The sequence below is a fragment of the Columba livia genome, chromosome 11 (assembly GCF_036013475.1).
Source record: "Columba livia isolate bColLiv1 breed racing homer chromosome 11, bColLiv1.pat.W.v2, whole genome shotgun sequence".
Taxonomy (NCBI): Eukaryota; Metazoa; Chordata; class Aves; order Columbiformes; family Columbidae; genus Columba; species Columba livia.
Window position 1 is genome coordinate 21,815,001 of NC_088612.1, and position 18,649 is coordinate 21,833,649.

General features: G+C 46.7%; 1 long non-coding RNA gene, 2 other non-coding genes and 1 pseudogene across 3 annotated transcripts; 3 read left to right on the forward strand and 1 right to left on the reverse strand.

Annotated features, from left to right (window-relative positions):
- The first annotated feature begins 10,896 nt into the window (after positions 1–10,896).
- LOC135580531 (olfactory receptor 12D2-like) lies at positions 10,897–11,850 on the forward strand (annotated as a pseudogene).
- Positions 11,851–15,533: 3,683 nt separating this feature from the next.
- Positions 15,534–15,605, forward strand: TRNAM-CAU (transfer RNA methionine (anticodon CAU)). Its single transcript has one exon. It is a non-coding gene; the product is annotated as a tRNA-Met (tRNA).
- Positions 15,606–16,248: 643 nt separating this feature from the next.
- On the forward strand, positions 16,249–16,320 carry TRNAQ-CUG (transfer RNA glutamine (anticodon CUG)). Its single transcript has one exon. It is a non-coding gene; the product is annotated as a tRNA-Gln (tRNA).
- Positions 16,321–16,997: 677 nt separating this feature from the next.
- On the reverse strand, positions 16,998–18,649 carry LOC135580523 (uncharacterized). Its single transcript, XR_010475300.1, has 2 exons — positions 18,564–18,649; positions 16,998–17,781 (listed from the first exon to the last, which is right to left on the reverse strand). It is a non-coding gene; the product is annotated as an uncharacterized LOC135580523 (long non-coding RNA).

An 18,649-nucleotide genomic window follows, 5' to 3' on the forward strand; every position in this document is an offset into this window, starting at 1 on the left:
CATTATCTGAGGTCTCCATCCCAATCACTCCTTTTCTCATGCTTCCTTAGCTTATTATTTCAGCGTGAAAACAGGAAACAAGCAGAGAACTTTCAAACTGATATAACTATATAAGACCTTGAGCACGTAGGCTGAAGGTAATTTATGCACATATGAAAATACTTCCAGTCTGATCTTTGAACAAGCTCCTTTGGAAACATTAGATTTGATAATATTACAGCCTTATCAACATTTTAGTGTGTCACCTGCACTGCAAGAGTTAGAGATGCCATTCTCTGTGCAATAACAATGCTTCAGTTTCTTCCATGGGATTTGCCACCTTTAGGCTCCAAAGCCCTCCTCATTGAAATGCATCTGCAGAAAGACAGCATTTCATTCAGGTGTGTTCCACTACTTCCTCTGGTTCTGCCTGTTTTTCTCAGCCAACCACAGGTGATCTAATCCCTTTCCTCTCTTCCTTCTGAACATCTTTTTTTTTCATCTCCTTCTACTAATTCCCTTTTGTTTCACAGGTGCTGACTAATATATAATCGAAGTAACTGATGAACACATCCATACAAATAGTTCTCCCAATCTGCTTCTTTCTTTTATTAATTTTTTTTTATTACTTTAGGACTCTACGTTAAACACAAATGCAAAGACAAGATTTTTCATGCTGAAGCTTGCCTATTTTTCCAACTATTTATCTGATTACTCATAAAAAAACCATGAATTCTGCACAAACCTCATTGTCAATCACCACTTTTGTCATTGTAGTAGGGCTCTCTGATTGAGAGTTAGAAAGCAAAGATGAAGATAAATCAGAATATTTTGCAGAGTTAAGAGACCGAGAATTTCTGCTCTCCTTTTTTCTGTGGTATCTCCTTGACATTCTTGTAGCTGAGAGATCAATGCTGCAGCTGTGATGACAATGACTACTATGAGTTCTCAAGGGCTTGTAGTTATTCAGGTAGGATGCATGGAGGAAGCTTTGCAAATGGTACTAGAAATCTCTGGTGATCTCGTTAGAGGAAGAATAAAGATTTTCCTTCATGTCCAGAACGTGCAAAATATCAACAAACTCATGCGGGAATTAAATTTCCTATTGCTTTGATCAGTCTCCTGAGATGAGATTTCTGAATCAATGGGGAATTGAACAGCAACATAGTGTTGCCTGAAGAAAGTGCGTAGATGAGCACCCGTAAAACAGAAAAAATAAAGTGAAACAGTCCACAAAAAACAAACAACCAATCTACCTCTCCTCCTCAACACCCCTCCCCCCTAAAAGATCTAACACAAAGATCTCCATCTCGGTGCACAGAGTGTACGGCTGGAATTCCTCCTGAGTTGTGCAACCCCAGCTGACCTGAAGCAGTGTTTGGGCAACATTTCCTAAATCTCTTTCAAATATTAGAATTAGAATTAGTATTTGTGAAACCTCACATTTGTTCCATCCATTGTGCTCTCTTTGGATTTCTGATGTTTTATTTTCGTTGTGGTTTCACAGATAAGGATGAGATTCTGGCGTCTTTGTAGCAAAATACTTGCCAAATTTGCATCTCAATGTCAGGAGTCAGCCCAAGGGCTCCTGGTTTCCTTTCGGAAGCAAAACAGCCATCCATTAAAAATTGTGGGATCCATACCAAGGTCTGGCTGCCCTACATACCACTCCAATAGTAAGACAGTTTTGGATATTCCTGGTTTAGAATCCCACACCCAGGTCCCACCAGCAGCAGGGAGGAGATTGAAAATAAGAACCTATAAGATGATAGGACAGACTGCAGAGATGAGGTGCAGGGCTCACCAGGTGAGTGCATTGACTGGCCCTGTTTTCATGGGACCAGTCCATTTTATACACTTTCCTGGTTACCCTGCCTGTTTCTCCCTGTTTACCTTCATGGAGTCATTGATTGATAAGGTTTGGTTCTTCTCAATGCCTCCCTTATCGTTTGTCCCTTATTACCATGTCAAGGGACTCAGTTTATTCTGCAATTTTCTGCATCTGCGTAAGCATCGTACCTCTCACACTCCCCTCTCTTGTGGGGAGAAAATTAAAAGGAAGTGGAAAGAGTTGTGGATCAAGGTAATGACGGTTTAATAAGGAGAGAACAAGCTGTGTACACAAGCAAAAATTGACTTAATTCACAACTTCACATCATCAGGCAGGTGTCCAGCCACTTCCTAGGAAGCAGGGACTCAGCATGCCTAAGTGTGGCTTGAGAAAACAAACACCTTAACTGTGAACATGCTCTCATCCTCCTCCATTCCTTGAGCTTTTCTTGCTGTGCGAAACCTCATATGGTATGGAATATCCCCTTGGGCAGTTTGGGCCAGCTGTCCTGGCTGTGTTCCCTCCCAGTCACCATCTTATCCCAAGACTTCTGGTCTTTGTGGAGAGACAGACTTGACTCTGAACAAGCACTGCTCAGCAATAGCCAAAATATTGGTGTTTTTTCAACACTCTTTAAGCCAAAAATACAAAGCACACACCACACAGCACTCACTAGGAAGAAGGCTGACTCCATGCCAGCTCAACACAGTACAATCTCCTCCCCTCATTCCATGCCATCTGCATCATGCTGAGGTCCAGCATTCTCTGAAACATTGAAGTATCCTCTGACCATCCCATTCACACATTGTGTTAATTCTATAACCGACTGAAACCTTTCCACTTGCCTAAGCCACAATGCATTAAAATCTTTTATCCTTCTACCCCATACAGTATCACAGTATCACAGTATCACAGTATCACAGTATCACAGTATCACAGTATCACAGTATCACAGTATGTTTGGGATTGGAAGGGACCTCAAAAGATCATCTAGTCCAATCCCCCTGCTGGAGCAGGAACGCCTAGGTGAGGTCGCACAGGAACATGTCCAGGCGGGTTTTGAATGTCTCCAGAGAAGGAGACTCCACAACCTCCCTGGGCAGCCTGTTCCAGTGCTCTGTTACCCTCACTGAGAAGAAGTTTTTTCTCAAATTTAAGCGGAACCTCTTGTGTTCCAGCTTGATCCCATTACCCCTTGTCCTATCATTGTTGGCCACCGAGAAGAGCCTGGCTCCATCCTCATGGCACTCACCCTTTATATATTTATAAACATTAATGAGGTCCCCCCTTAGTCTCCTCTTCTCCAAACTAAAGAGCCCCAGCTCCCTCAGCCTTTCTTCATAAGGGAGGTGCTCCACTCCCTTAATCATCTTGGTTGCCCTACGCTGGACCCTCTCCAGCAGTTCCCTGTCCTTCTTGAACTGAGGGGCCCAGAACTGGACACAATATTCCAGATGTGGTCTCACCAGGGCGGAGTAGAGGGGAAGGAGAACCTCTCTCGATCTACTAGCCACTCCCCTTCTAATACACCGCAGGATGCCATTGGCCTTCCTGGCCACAAGGGCCCAGTGCTGGCTCATGGTCATCCTGTTGTCCACCAGGACCCCCAGGTCCCTTTCCCCTACACTGCTCTCTAATATGTAATTTCCCAACCTATACTGGAACCTGGGGTTGTTCCTGCCCAGATGCAGGTCTCTACACTTTCCCTTGTTAAATTTCATCAGGTTATTCCCCGCCCAACTCTCCAGCCTGTCCAGGTCCCGCTGGATGGCAGCACAGCCTTCTGGTGTGTCAGCCACACCTCCCAGCTTAGTGTCATCAGCAAACTTGCTGATAGTACACTCTATTCCCTCGTCTAAATCGTTAATGAATATATTGAATAATATTGGCCCCAGTACTGACCCCTGAGGCACTCCACTAGATACTGGCCTCCAACTAGACTCCGCACCATTGACTACCACTCTCTGGCTTCTCTCCTTAAGCCAGTTTGCAACCCACCTCACTACTCTATTGTCTACACCACACCTCCTCAACTTAGCTGTGAGGATGCTGTGGGAGACTGTGTCAAAGGCTTTACTGAAGTCAAGGTAGACCACATCCACCGTTCTGCCATCATCCATCCACCTTGTTACATTCTCCTAAAAGGCTATGAGGTTGGTCAAGCATGACTTACCCTTGGTAAACCCATGCTGACTGCCCTTAATAACCCTCTTATCCTTGATATGCCTTGAGATGGCACCAAGGATTAGCTGTTCCATTACTTTCCCAGGGACAGAGGTGAGGCTGACCGGTCTATAATTACCCGGGTCCTCCTTCTTGCCCTTTTTGAAGACTGGAGTGACATTTGCTTTCCTCCAATCCTTGGGCACCTCCCCCGTTTCCCAAGACTTGGCAAAGATGATGGAGAGCAGTCCAACAATGACTTCAGCCAGCTCCCTCAGCACCCGCAGATGCATCCCATCTGGACCCATGGATTTATGGATGTCCAGACTATTTAATTGCTCCCTAACCCAGTCCTCATCAACTAAAGCAAACTCCTCCATTGACCTGGCTACATCCGGGGTCTCAGGGGTACAGGGCTCCCCAGGACAGCCTCCGGCAGAGTAGACTGAGACAAAGAACGCATTCAGTAATTCTGCCTTCTCTGTATCTTCTGCCACCAGGGCACCCACCCCGTTCATTAGTGGGCCTACATTGCCTCTGGTATTAGTTTTATCAGCTATGTATTTGTAAAAGTTCTTTTTGCTGTCCTTGACCCCTCTCGCCAGCTGTAATTCTAAGGAGGCCTTGGCTATCCTAGCTGCCTTCCTACATCCTCTAACAGCAGCCTTATATTCTTCCCAAGTGGCCAGCCCCTGCTTCCATGACCTGTAAACTCTCCTTTTCTGCTTGAGCATACCCAACAGATCCCTATTCAACCACGCAGGCCTCCTGGCTCCCTTCCTTGACTTCCTTCGTGTGGGGATGCTCTGGTCCTGAGCGTGGAAGAAGCAATCTCTGAATGCAATCCAGCTATCTTGGGCCCCTTTTCCTTCAAACAGTCTTGCCCATGGGATTTCCCCCAGCAATTGCTTGAAAAGGCCAAAGTTAGCCCTGCTAAAGTCCAGGGTTGCAATTCTACTTGCTATTCTGTTCCTGCCACACAAGATGCTGAACTCCACCATCTCGTGGTCACTGCAACCCAGGCAGCCCTCAACCTTTACTGCTTCGACCAGACCCTCCTTGTTAGTGAGGATGAGATCCAGCAGTGCACCTCTCCTAGTCGGTTCCTCCACCATCTGCATGAGGAAGTTATCATCAATGCACTGGAGGAACCTCCTGGACTGTGGCTGGCTGGCTGAATGGTCCTTCCAGCAAACATCAGGGAAATTAAAATCCCCCACAACAACCAGGGCCTGTGACTGTGAGGCCACTCTCAACTGCCTTTATTTTCATTTCCTATTTTATCCGTTTTTTATTCCCAAAATCCACTCTTAGCAGCACTTGTTACATTTACTACTGTAGTGGATTGGGCTGCAGCTGGACTCCCACCCAGCTGTTCTCTCATGTCCCCTCCTCAATAGAACAGGACAGGAGGATAAAATAAGATGAGAAATCTCTTCAGATAAGTATGCGAAGATCATTGACTGATTACCATCAAAGGCAAAACAGGCCAACTTGGGGAAAATTGATCTATTTTTTGCCAATTAAAATACATTGGACGGTAAGAAACAAACAAACAAAAACACCTGCCCCCACCTCTCCTTATATTTCCCAGGCTAAACTTAACTCCTTCATTCCCCGATCTCCTACAGTGATGTGATTTAGGTAATAATGACACAAAGTGGAAGAGAAAATACTGCTTGGGTATAAGCAATTCTAGAATTGGGACTGAAATTAGATCGAAATAAGCTGAGAGAAAATAGAAGCATGAGCTCCATTTCACTTTGATGAACACTCCCTCTGGCAAGCCAGAGAAAGAATCAGACAGAAAGTACCAGGTTCAATGAGTTATGGATCCATCCCATCCCTTAGCTTTCCCTCAGTCTGTATGAGAAGGGAACTAACTAAAACAAAGCTACCACAGCGAGCTGGCGCTGTTTCAGCTTACCCTTTCTGTCCTGAACTGGACAAGTTACTAGCTAGTTTGGGAAAGAGATCTTTGTTCTGAGTGCAAAAAAATCAGATCAAGTCCAGACTAGAACCCAGTCTCTCCCACCAGTAGCAGGGACACTTGCAGGAGACACAGCTCCTCCCCTCCAATCATGAGCTACTAACTTGATTCTCAACGCGTTATTGAGGGTCCTTTCTTGAGGGGGAAACAATCCAGGCTATAATTTTTGCATTGATGCAGAGGAAAACAAACATCTGTTTGCCAAGCCAGAGAGTTTGCCTGCTTAATGGACATGGAGGTAGAGGGGGTTGGGGGGATAAGAATTTTGTAATCTACTTTGTAATATTCCTGCTATGACCTGGGTTCACTTCTTTGTTTGCAAGGCCTGAGGTACAACAACTATAATTTATTCCAATACGCCAAGTAAAAAAGGCCAGATATTTCAAGGACATTGTATGGAACTGAACTGTATAGGCCTCTGAGGCCTACGTGTCCAGCAAGAGAGCAAGAGTCGAGCAGCCTACGTGCCTGACATGACTTTGTGCAGGCTTGAGTGAAAACAAAAGAAAGAGTGTCCAGTGAAGAAAAGAGTCAGCAAGTCAGCAATTTTATAAATACTTTTTGCTTAACACTAGAGCTTGTGCAGATTTGTTAAATCCAATCACTTGTTAGTTTGTGAACAGTAGTTATTATCCAATTACCTGCAGTATTCTGATGGGTGGGTAGGTCAAAAAGATAATGAGGGAGAATTGTAACAAACAATAAATGTCTTCACTTCAATTCACATTGGATGTGTGGAGCCTGCGGTTTTCGCCCTTGCAAGTGGTGACCCCAACGTGATCCGCAAGAAGTTACGGAGGGTGGACCACTGCTATGAGGAACGAGCCTCAGCTGGAGATGGCGCAGCTGGACCGTGACTGGGGCACAGTCTGCGGGCTGTGTCTCTCCTGTTTGCTGCAGTAGGAAGGAAGGAAGTAATATCATTGCAATGGACAACTGAAGAGGTGAGCAGCTGGAGGCGAGAGGAGGTGGGGCAGAATATATCTAATGAAGAAGGGGCAATACTGCAGCTCCTCTTGCATATCCTCTCTAGGAGAGGAGTGAAGTATGAGGAGAATAACCTAAAAAGACAGGGACAATGGGTTTCCTACCAATCCGTCAGGAGCTTTTCAAATAGAGACTTGGGAAAAAGTGGGAAATACGTTGTGGGAAGCAATCAGCCACAGTGAAAAAGGTATTAACAACCTTGCAACCACCTGGTGGCTGATAATTTCTACATTGAAACAGTTAAAAGCTGAAAAAAATGTTACACAGAGCGCCTTCGTGGCTTTGAGTCCAACTTGCAACAGTTAAAGGACAAAAGGACTGTTATGAGCCTCAGTGATTTGAAACAGGCTTTTCCAGTTCAATTGCAAGTGCTTGCTCCTGATCCAGCAAAGTATTCACTCCCAGAAGAAAAGACAACAGAGGAATAGTCTGCGCCTTTTCTGAGGGAAGAATTGCCAAAAAACCAGGACGAGTCTACTGACGATATGGACATTGATCCAAATGCACCCTCTGATTCAACGAAGAAGAAACAGTTTTTTCCTCCTTTGCCACTGTCTACACTGCCTACTCCTGAACCCCCGATTCATCCTGGGATTCCGATGAAGCCTAAATGGGCCCAAAAGCTTATTCGGAAGGTAGAAGATTTGGAGAGACAGCAACAGATTCAACAAGCTCAACTAGAAGACCAAGAATGCAGAGACGACATTACAATGCATAAACTGGAACAGAACACCTCTGATAGGCATTCTGGGGAGGGAAAGGGAGGAGATGCAGGTGGCAATCCTACCATGAGGTGGCAAGGTATTACAAAAAATGCATTACTTGAGGGCGAAGTTTTAACGTCTGTGTATCCGGTAATGCTGGGAGGTACAGGGAATGATGGGAGAAAGAACTCTAGTTACTGGGCTCCTTTTCCCTGGGAAGTAGTCAAGGAGGCAAGGAAATCACTAAAAGAACACGGGTTACAGTCACCTTATACTCAGGCATTTATTGATAATACTTTTACTACTTAATCTTATGAATCCATTGGATTAATGAACGTCGATGCAAATGATATTAACAACAATTCAGCAGCTACTCTGGTGGACACGCTGGTATGATATGGTACAACAAGCAGTAACGCAGAATTTAGAAAGGGATGACAGAGATCCATTAAGAACAGTGGCATTTGATATGCTCACAGGCCAGGGAGAGTTTGCTGATGTACAAAGACAAGCTAGGCTCTGCTTGTGCCGATATTGCATTTGTCAATGCACTTAGCTAGGGAAGCATTGAAAACTCTGCCTGAGGATGAGAAAACTATAACACCATATACTAGTGTTAAGCAAGGTCAAAATGAGTATTACATGGCCCTGGGGGTCCCAGAGAACCATGCAGCAGCCAGAAATGAGCTGATGGGTCAGGCTCAAAGGGTTCCAGTAAACAGGTTTGTGTTGGGCTGATGAGTAGCCACTGCGGAGTTCTGCAGGCATCCATCTTAGGGCCAGATATCTTCATAAACAACTTAAATGCAGGACTTAATGGAATGTTAAGTAAGTTCACCAATGACACAAAACTGGGAGAAGATGTTTTTTGGCTTTTTTGGAAGGAGGGCTGCGGGTGGGTTGGTTGGCTTGGTTAGTTTTGGGAAGGATTTGTTATTATCTAGTCTCTGTGGGCTGCTTTATTTTCACTCTTCTACTTTGCAGGTGCTCATCTACACACTACGTTGCTGTGCAATTCACCATTGATTCAGAAAATTCATCTCAGGAGACTGATCAAAGCAATAGGAAATTCAATTGCTGTTGATATTTTGCACATTCTAGACATGAAGAAAAAACTTTCCCCACCTCTAATTTGGTTACTAGAAATTTCTGGTAGCATTTGCAAAGTCTGCTCCTTGCATCCTACCCAAATAGCTACAAGCCCCTGAGAACTCACAGTAGTCATTGTCATCACAGCTGCAGTACTGATCTCTCAGATACAAGAATGACAAGGAGATACCACAGAAATAAGGAGAGTAGAAACACTCTTAACTCCACAAAATACATCATCTCGTCCTCAGCTTTGCTTTCTGGCTCTCAGTCAAAGGGCCCTACTGCAATGAGAAAAGTGCTGATTGACAGTGAGGTGAGGATTGAGCAGAACTATTTTTTTATATTATGTAATTTATATAGTTGGAAAAATAGGAAAACCTCAGCATGAAAAATCTTGTATTTACATTTGTGTTTAGTTAGAAGGAAACTAAAATAAAAATAACAATAAAATTGAAAATAAAAGAGAATAAGTTTGGGAAAACTATTTTCTTTTGACTGCATGTGCTGATCAGTTTATCACAGAAAATATTAGTCAGCATCGGGGAAACAGAAGGGAAGTGTTAGAAACAGAAGAAAAAAAGATGTTCAGAAGGAAGAGAGGAAAGGGATTAGATCACCTGTGGTTGGCTGAGAAAAACAGGCAGAACCAGAGGAGGTAGTGGAACACACCTGAATGAAATGCTCTCTTTCTGCAGATGCATTTCAATGAGGAGGGCTTTGGAGCCTAAAGGTGGCAAATCCCATGGAAGAAACTGAAGCATTGGTATTGCACAGAGAATGGCATCTCTAACTCTGGCAGTGCAGGTGATACACTAAAATATTGATAAGGCTGTAATATTATCAAACCTAATGTTTCCAATGGAGCTTGTTCAATGATCAGACTAAAAGCATTTTCAGAGAAATATGGTCAGTGTTCAAGAGTGGACGCATGTGTGCAACATGCTCATGTTCTTTTATGGTGAAATTAGTTTGGAAGCTCCCTGTTTGTTCCCTGTTTTCATGCTGAAAAACTTAGCTAAGGAAGCATGAGAAAAGGAGTGATTGGGCTGGAGACCTCTCTGAATGGCTTTCAAAAATAATTTGTTTTAAGTATATAGCACAGCAGAATGGATGAGAAAGACTGTGAAATGTACCTATATATGTTTTAACCTCTTTAAAAGATGTATTTTGAAAGTCATTATTTCTTCATTAATTGGATTGATCAATTTTAGTCATCACTGCATTGAATGTACAGAGAAAACTACTCATCTTGTAAGATTTGCAGTCTCTGTTGTAAGCCAGAAATACCTGTGCCTGCCTGCTCTACTAAAATAATCTCAGGATTTTGTTCTTTATTCTGGATGGTTGGGAATCACCCAGAGACAAACAATGGTGACAGAACTGACCGTGTTGTCTCAGTGGGCAGTATGACTGACTTTCAGTGGGATGAGCCCGTTCATCTGGAACTTGCACCAGGTAACTCGTCTCCTGCAAGTTCAGTCTTGCTCCATCACAGTATTGCGGGAGATGAGATCTTGGCTTTTGTCCCATTCGTCTGCTGCTGAGCAACCAAGAGACATTCTTTAGGCAAAGTATACATTCCAATAGCAAAACCAGTTTGTGATCATAAGCTCAGGCAGCCTCTTCCTTTATTCTCATCAACATCCAAAATAAATGTTGATGACTGTATGGTACTTTAGAGCACCTTCTGCTGGCTGCTGATACAAAATTGGAAATTGTGCAGTTTTTGAGATGGAAGAATTGTCTGAAAGAGACGGCAACCATTAGAATGTGAAAGTTGAAATTGGCTTAATGAAATGTAGGGACAATAGTGGAAAGAAAGGATCGGGAGTGAATCACTTGAGGAGTTAAAAGCTTTATTGATGAGTTCAGGGGTTGCAGCAGGAAGTTACAGATGAGGACACTTGAAATACCAATGTGAGGAAGTAGTCCTGTTTCACGTCTTATTTATTCTGCTGTTATGCATAGGAGGAAGGCTTTATTTGAAGAGTTTCTTGGTTCTAGACAGAAATAGGAGAAGACTACATTCAAGTTGTTTTTGTCCATGTTAATTTCTTTTATGTTTGATTACGTCTGATGTTTTGTTATGCTCTTGCTGCTCACAACTGTGGAACCTTGACATTTTTCTTTTGTTTCTTACTGTTCTAGCAATGATGAACCAGACAGAGCTCAGCGAGTTCATCCTCATGGGTTTCACAGGTATCCAGGGGCTGCAGCACTTTTTCTTTGTTTGCTTCCTCTTGCTCTACTTGACCAGTCTTCTGGGAAATGGTGCCATTGTGACCATGGTGATAGCTGAGCCCCGTCTTCACAAACCAATGTACTTCTTCCTGGGGAACCTGACATCCTCTACTCCACAGTCACTGGTCCCAAGATGTTGACTGGCCTTCTCTTTGGAGCATCAGCCCATCTCTTTTGGTGGGTGCTTGGCCCAGCTTCACCTCTGCCACTTCCTGGGCAGTACTGAGCCTGTGCTACTGACCACCATGGTCTATGACCGTTATGCGGCCATCTACAATCCTTTGCGCTACACCCTTGTCATGAGTCCCCGGACTTGTTTGCTGTTGGCTGCGGCCAGCTGGTCCGTTGGTTTTGTGCATGCCATGATACACTCAGTCATGACCTCTCAGCTGACTTTCTGTGGCCACAACCACATTCATCACTTCTTCTGTGACATCAAGCCACTGTTGAATTTGGCTTGCAGTAGTACCAGCCTCAACATGACCCTCCTCAATGTCATTACCACATCTGTTGTTCTAGGTCCCTTTGCCCTCTCCTATCTCTACATCATCTGCTTCATCTTCCATAAAGTCCGGTCCCAGGAAGGAAAGTGGAAGCCCTTCTCCACCTGTGCCTCCCACCTCACTGTTGTGGCACTGTTGTACATACCAGTGCTCTTCAATTATACACCACCCTCCTCAGGAAGCTCCCTTCAAAGGGATGTGCAAGTGTCTCTCCTGTACAGTGCTGTCACCCCAGCTCTGAACCCCTTGATCTACACTCTTAGGAACCAGGAGATGAGATCTGCCCTGAAAAAAATGCTAGGGAAAAATTCAGATTCCTGGAGGAATGTGACTAAAACAAGGACAAGGCTCAGAATGTAGTTTACTCCACCTCTCCTGTTTCTAAGGAGAAAGCTCAGAAGGACACTGTATTGCAAAAGCCTGGAAAACAAACAATTATCTCCTGTAGTTTAACACATTAAGAAGTTAATTGTTTAGATATGAATCAAAGGGGAGATATTCATGGACTTGAAGCTTATTCCATCGTATTTACATGCCATATGTATGGTAGCCCATGTGGTCTCCGGCTTCTAAAACAGATGCATTTGTACCTCTTGCAGGACATGAGGCAGAGCTGACAGCCCCATGCAGGTGTCCTGGATGATCTGATAAGAAATTACTTGACAGCTCTGTTTTGGCAGCAGAATGACCCTCTGGTCATTCAGACCTCCTGTATAGATGAAGAGAGTTAGCATGTGTTATGTTTTGGGCGGACATAACTTGAGTGTGATATTGTCAACATTTGATTTGAGTCAGCCCCCTGGAGCGATCTGGTGAACGGTGAAACAATTGATCTGTATTTACATGAACTTCTACAGACATGTTAAATGTCCTCGAGTAACCTACCCTGACTTTGCCTTTGGATCCAGAACTGGACACGTCTGTTGCAGGTTCTTTGTCACACTCCATGCCTGTGAATTAAGGACATTTCTAAGAGCACTGGATATCTAGTTATACTTGGGTACCAAATCCCAACCTTAGTGTGGGGTGCAGCATTTTATAAGTGCTTCATTTTGAGATGCTTTGGGTCTTTACACAGACATTCAGCACCATTCAGTTTTAGCCTGTATTACAGTTCCATGTCATGGAATCATATCATAGAATCATAGAATCATTTGGGTTGGAAGATACTCTTAGGATCATCAAGTCATACCATAAAATAACTCTAGCACTATTCCATGTCTCTAAGAACCTTCTCTAAACACCTTTTTAACCCCTCCAGGGATGGTGACTCCACCACTGCCCTGAGCAGCCTGTTCCAATACCTGAAAACCCTTTCCAGGAAGAAATTTTTCCTGTATCTATTCTAAACCTCCCCTGGTGCAACTTGAGGCCATTTCCTCTTGTTCTATCACTTGTTACTTGGGAGAAGAGACCAACACCATCCATGCTCCAACCTCCTTTCAGGCAGTTGTGGATAGCAATAAGGTCTCCCCTTAGCCTCCTTTTCTTGAGGCTAAACAGACCTTGTTCCCTCAACTGCTCCTCATCACACTTGTGCTCCAGGTCCTTCACCAGCTTCATCACCTCCTCTGCACTCTCTCCAGTACTACAATATCCCTCTTATGATGAGGGGCCCAAAACTGAAGACACTATTCAAGGTGAGACCTCCCCAGCAGCGAGTGCAGTGGCACAACCACTCCTCTAGTCCTCCTGGTCATTCCTGATACATGCCAGGATGCAGGTGGCCTTTTTGGCCACCTGGACACACTGCTGGCTCATGTTCAGTCGACTGTCAATCAACACCCCCAGATCCCTTTCTGCCACCAGCTTTTCAGCCACTCTTCCCAGAGCCTGCAGCGTTCATGGGGATGTTGTGCCCGAAATGCAGGCCCTCGCACTTGGCCTTGGTGAACGTCAGAAAACTGGCCTCTGCCCAGTGATCCATCTGGTCCACAAGCCTGTGAAAACAAGATTAAACAAAACTCGTCCCAGTACAGAGTCCTGAGGACACCACTCATAACCAGCAACCCACTGGATTTGGCTCCTTTCACCAAAACTCTATGGCCCGTCCATCCAGCCAGTTCTTTATCTATCAAAGATACACCACCCAGGCCATGAGCTGCAGCTTCTCCAGCAGATGCTGTGGGATACGGTGTCAAAGGCCTTACATAAAATCTAGGTACACAACATCCACAGCTTTTCCCTCATCTACTACGTGGGTCATCTTGTTGTCCAAGGAGATCAGGCTGGTCAAACAGGACCTGCCTTTCATAAACCCACGTTGACTGGGCCTGATCTTACAGTTCTCATGTATGTGCCATGTAATATTACCCAAGATCATCTGCTCCATGACCTTCCCTAGCACCAAGATTAGACTGACAGGTCTGTAGTTCCCCGAGTTCTCCTTATGGCCCTTCTTGTAGACGGGCATCACATTAGCCAACTTCCAGTCAACTGGGACCTCCCCAGTTAGCCAGGATTGTTAGTAGATAATGGAAAGTGTCTCAGTGATCACCTCTGCCAGCACCCTTGGGTGCATCTCATCTGCCCCCATAGACTTGTGGATGTCCAAGTAGTGTAGCAGGACGCTAACCATTTATGCTTGGATTATTGGGTTTTGATTCTGCTCCCCGTCCCTGTTTTCTGCCTCAGGGGGCTGGGTACCGGGAGCACAACTGTTCTGACTATTTAAGACTGAGGCAAAGATGGCATTTAATACCTCATCCTTTCCCTCATCTTCTGTCAATATGTTTCCCTCGGTATCTCTCAAGGGATATTCTCCTTAGCGCTCCTCTTGTTGCCGACATATTTACAGATACATTTTTTGTTGCCTTTTACAGAGGTGACCAGGCCCGCATCTTGACAAAATGGAGTGCAACAGACTTATCACAGAATGTTAGTGATTGGAAGGGACCTGGAAAGCTCATCCAGTGCAATCCCCCCATGGAGCAGGAACACCCAGATGAGGTTACACAGGAAGGTGTCCAGGCGGGTTGGAATGTCTGCAGAGAAGGAGACTCCACAACCTCCCTGGGCAGCCTGGGCCAGGCTCTGCCACCCTCACCAGGAACAGGTTTCTTCTCAGATTTATGTGGAACCTCCTGTGTTCCAGTTTGCACCCATTGCCCCTTGTCCTGTCACTGGTTGTCACTGAGAAGAGCCTGGCTCCATCCTCCTGACACTCCCCCTTTTCATATTGATAACCATTAATGAGGTCACCCCTTAATCTCCTCCTCTCCAAGCTAAAACTTAACAGTTTAACCAGTCAGTTAACAGGGAATGTTGGTGGCGGGACACATAAGGGGATGTTGCTGTCTGAATACGAAAGGCAGATCGTAAAGCTTGTATGCTCCAAGTACCTCAGTCAATGGGGAAAGGAGGAGGAATCACCTGTGGTTGGGATTAGGGTAAATATGGGGCTGTGTCTTCCCATGCTTTGGAGAGATCCCATAGAGACTCCAGTGGACTTTATTCTTCAGTGTCCTCCAGGTTGAACAAACCCAGAGACTTTAGCTGCTCTTCATTTGGCTTCCTCTCCAAACCCTTCAGCAACTTTTTAGCCCTCTTCTGCACACTCTCTAGTAGCTTAATATCTTCTTTATCCCATGGCACCCAGCCCTGCACACAGTGTCTCAGGTGAGGCCGCTCCAGTGCAGAGCAGAGCGGGACAGTCCCCTCCATCACCTGGCTGGCCATGCTGTGCTGGATGCACCCCAGGGTACGGTTGGACCTCTTGGCTGCCATGGCACACTGTTGGCTCGTGTCCAACTTGCCGTCAAACAGAACCCCCAGTTCCTTCTCCGTGGAGCTGCTCTTCAGCATCTGGTCCCCCAGTCTGTATGTACAGCAAGGGTTGCCGAAGAGGGGAGAAGGACAAAGCAAGGCCCTTGCGCTTGCCAGCCCGAGTGTGGGGGAACTGAGTTTTGCAGGGAGAGCTTGATGCAGCCTGGTGATGGGTGCAGGAAAGAGGAGGGCAGGAGGCCTGAGCAGCAGCGCTGGGGCTGGCAGGTCCAGGCAGCATTAGGCAGGGCTGGGGAGGTCCCTGCAGAGCTGCTGGGGGGAGCAGAGTGGCGCAGCGGGAGCGTGCTGGGCCCATAACCCAGAGGTCGATGGATCGAAACCATCCTCTGCTACTTGCTTTTGGCCTCGCTCCAGCCCCACCAGACACTGCCTCTCCCTTGCAGCGTTCATCAGGTGCTCCCTGCACTGCTGCCCTCCTGCCCTCTGGACACCCAGGGCTGCCCAGGGCTGTCCCAGTGCCTGAGCCCCCTCTCTCTGCCACTGACACCTTCTCCTTTGCTTTCTCTGCAGGCACCACTTCCAAAGTGCCCATCAGGAAAACAGAGATCATTAAGCGTTCTAAACATCTCCGTAGTGAGGAAAGGCTGAGGGGGCTGGGTTTCTTTAGTTTGGTGGAGAATGAGGGGTGACCTTATTTACGTTTACAAATATATGAAGAGTGAGTGTCAGGAGGAGGGAGCCAGGTATTTCTTAGTGACAGCCAGTGATAGGACAAGGGGTAATGAGTTCAAACTGGAACACAAGAGGTTCCACTTAAATTTGCAACGGAACTTGTTCCCAGTGAGAGTGCCAGAGCCTGGACCAGGCTGTCCAGGGAGGTTGTGGAGTCTCCTTCCTCATTGTATGGCTGGTGGCACTGGAGGAAGGGAGTTAGTACTTGGTGATGGCCAGGGAGCTGGAGAGAGTGCCAGGCTCACCCAGGACCATATGGCTGCACTGGAGTGGTCACAGGAGAAAGACAACAGGTGTTCAGCAGGTCCCATGGTGTAATGGTGAGCACTCTGGACTCTGAATCCAGCGATCTGAGTTCAAATCTCAGAGGGACCTCAAGTTTTAGCTCTCTCAGGACTTTCCTCAGCATGCACACACCTCCCCAGCCTTGCTGTTGGGTCACCTCTTTAATGCATTCCCATCAGCCCTCCTCTCCTGTGCTTCCAGCCCTGGCACTGACATCAGTGCCCCTTCTCCTGCCCTGTGCCCAAAAAACCTCTGCAGGTTTCCTGAGCTCTGGCCCTGCCCTGTCTCAGCTCCCTTCTTCCTGATGGCTGCTTCTGGATGGGGGATCCAGCAGCGGCTCAGCAAACCACTCAAGAGTTGAGGTGCAGATCATGCAGGCCAAGCCTGGCTCAAAGCAGGGTCAAGAAGAGGAGGCTGTTGAGGGCCTTGTCTAGTTGGATGTTGGACATTTTCTAAGATGGAGAATCTACAGCCTTACTGGGAACCTTTTCCCCATCTTGACCACCAATGTTTCTGGCATGAAGTTTATTTCCTCTCCTCTCATTGCTTCTTGTGAAATCCATTTGTCTGATGTTTTCCTGCCTTTCTCTTGCCTACTTGCTTATTTTTGGTGTTCTGCTGTCACTTCAGGGAATTCCACCCACCCTGGCACTGTTTCTGCATAGGGACACAGTCATTGTCATGGGAAAGAGCAGGTTCTCCCTCTTTCTTGCAGAGCGGTTGAACAACTGACAGAGGAGGAGGACAAACCACCATGAGTCTCCAGCTACGCTGCGCAAAGTCTTTAATGAGAAGGAGCAAATGCAGTGGTACAGAACAGAGATCAAGAAACACATCTGCAGGGTTCAGGGCAACACAGAGAACAGCCCATTGCCCAAGGACAAGCTTGAAACACAAAGCACTTGCCTTTCCCCATTCTGCTCCACCTGCTGGCAATCCCAGCCCAGCAAGAGCAGTCCCTAACTCCAGCACCCTCCCCCAGCACCAGGAGGTTCAGCAAAGCAGAAGAGAACGAGCCCTTTCTCAAGGAGCTCAGAGCAAAGCAGAGCCAGAGGAGGCACAGCGAGGCCTGACGTGCAGCCAGGAGCCGTGGGCACAGGTCCCTCCTGCCAGCTGGCATGAGGACACCCAGCCCATCTGCAAGGCCTGGCCACACTCCTGCTGTGCAGTCCCCATCATTCTTCCTGCTCCAGAAGGGACGATGCACCAGGTTCAGCAGTTCAGATGGCAGCGGGGGGGAGGCAGGCACAGCCCTGGCCCCCCCAGACCAAGGGAGCCCCCAGAAGAGATGGGAACCCCCCCAGTGCTGAGGGAGCTCCCAACAGCAGCTGACAGAGAGGATCCCACAACAGTGTTCTGAGGGAAAGAGGTGAGGATGGGGCCCGGCAGGGTCACCACCACTGGAGAGGCCTCAATGGCCACCGTCGAGTCACCACAGCGGGCGACACAGGGCTCACTGCAGCTGCTTGCAAGTGGGGTTGGGCCAGAGGAACCACAAGGTGGTGGGATACAGGGTCTGAAGCAAGACATCTCTCGGTGAGCGAGGCAAAGCTGAAACACAGAGCACAGACACAACACAGTTTCAGTCTGTCTTTCTTGTCCTCAGTTCTCTCTGCAGATGCACTTCACTGTCCTCCATCTGCCTTTTAACTCTAAGTTCAGAAATTGCCTCCAGCTCATCTTGCTGACATGTACAATAGGCGTGATACCTCAGCTTAGAGCTAGATTTCAGTGCCTAGGACCAAAGAAGTGCCTGACTGCTGATGTCACAAGGACCTCCTCCTGCATTACCCAGTACAAAAGCCCAGATGAAGGTTCATGCAACTAGTCCAGCATAAATAGGCTGCATGGAATAAGTGTCTCACAAATCAGGTCTAGAGAACACACAGCGTGCACAGAGCCGCCATGACCCTCACTGTGCTCTCTGAGTTGCATGGTCCAGAAAGGCTGAACCACTGTTGGGACAGGACCCAGCTCAGTGGATTTAGAGGCCCTGTAGAGAGTCTGATCATACCCCATGTCCAGAACAGGCAGTGCTGCATGGAAGGAGGCACTGGATGCACCTGGCCATTTGGTTAGAGACCATCTGTCTAAAGCAGAAATTCTGCTGAGCAAGCAGACCTCCCTGCAGCTGAGCCCCATTCATCCCCTTGTGCTTGAAACAACCTTCCTCTTCCTAGCTCTCCCCAACCAGTCCCTTAAAAAGGGAAAGAGGTGGCAGCCCTTCAAGAGTTCTGTTGCTGTGCACATTGAGGCAGTCCAAGGATCCACCTGAGTAGCCACCATGACAGCAGTTCGGCCCATAGGGAGAGATGGAGTGCACAGAGGCTTACCTCGTTCCTGGAGGAAAGGGAGGCAAGAGAGGAGGATGCAGAGCCTGGAGCAGTGCAGGCTTTTATGCTGTGTCCTAGTCCTTCGT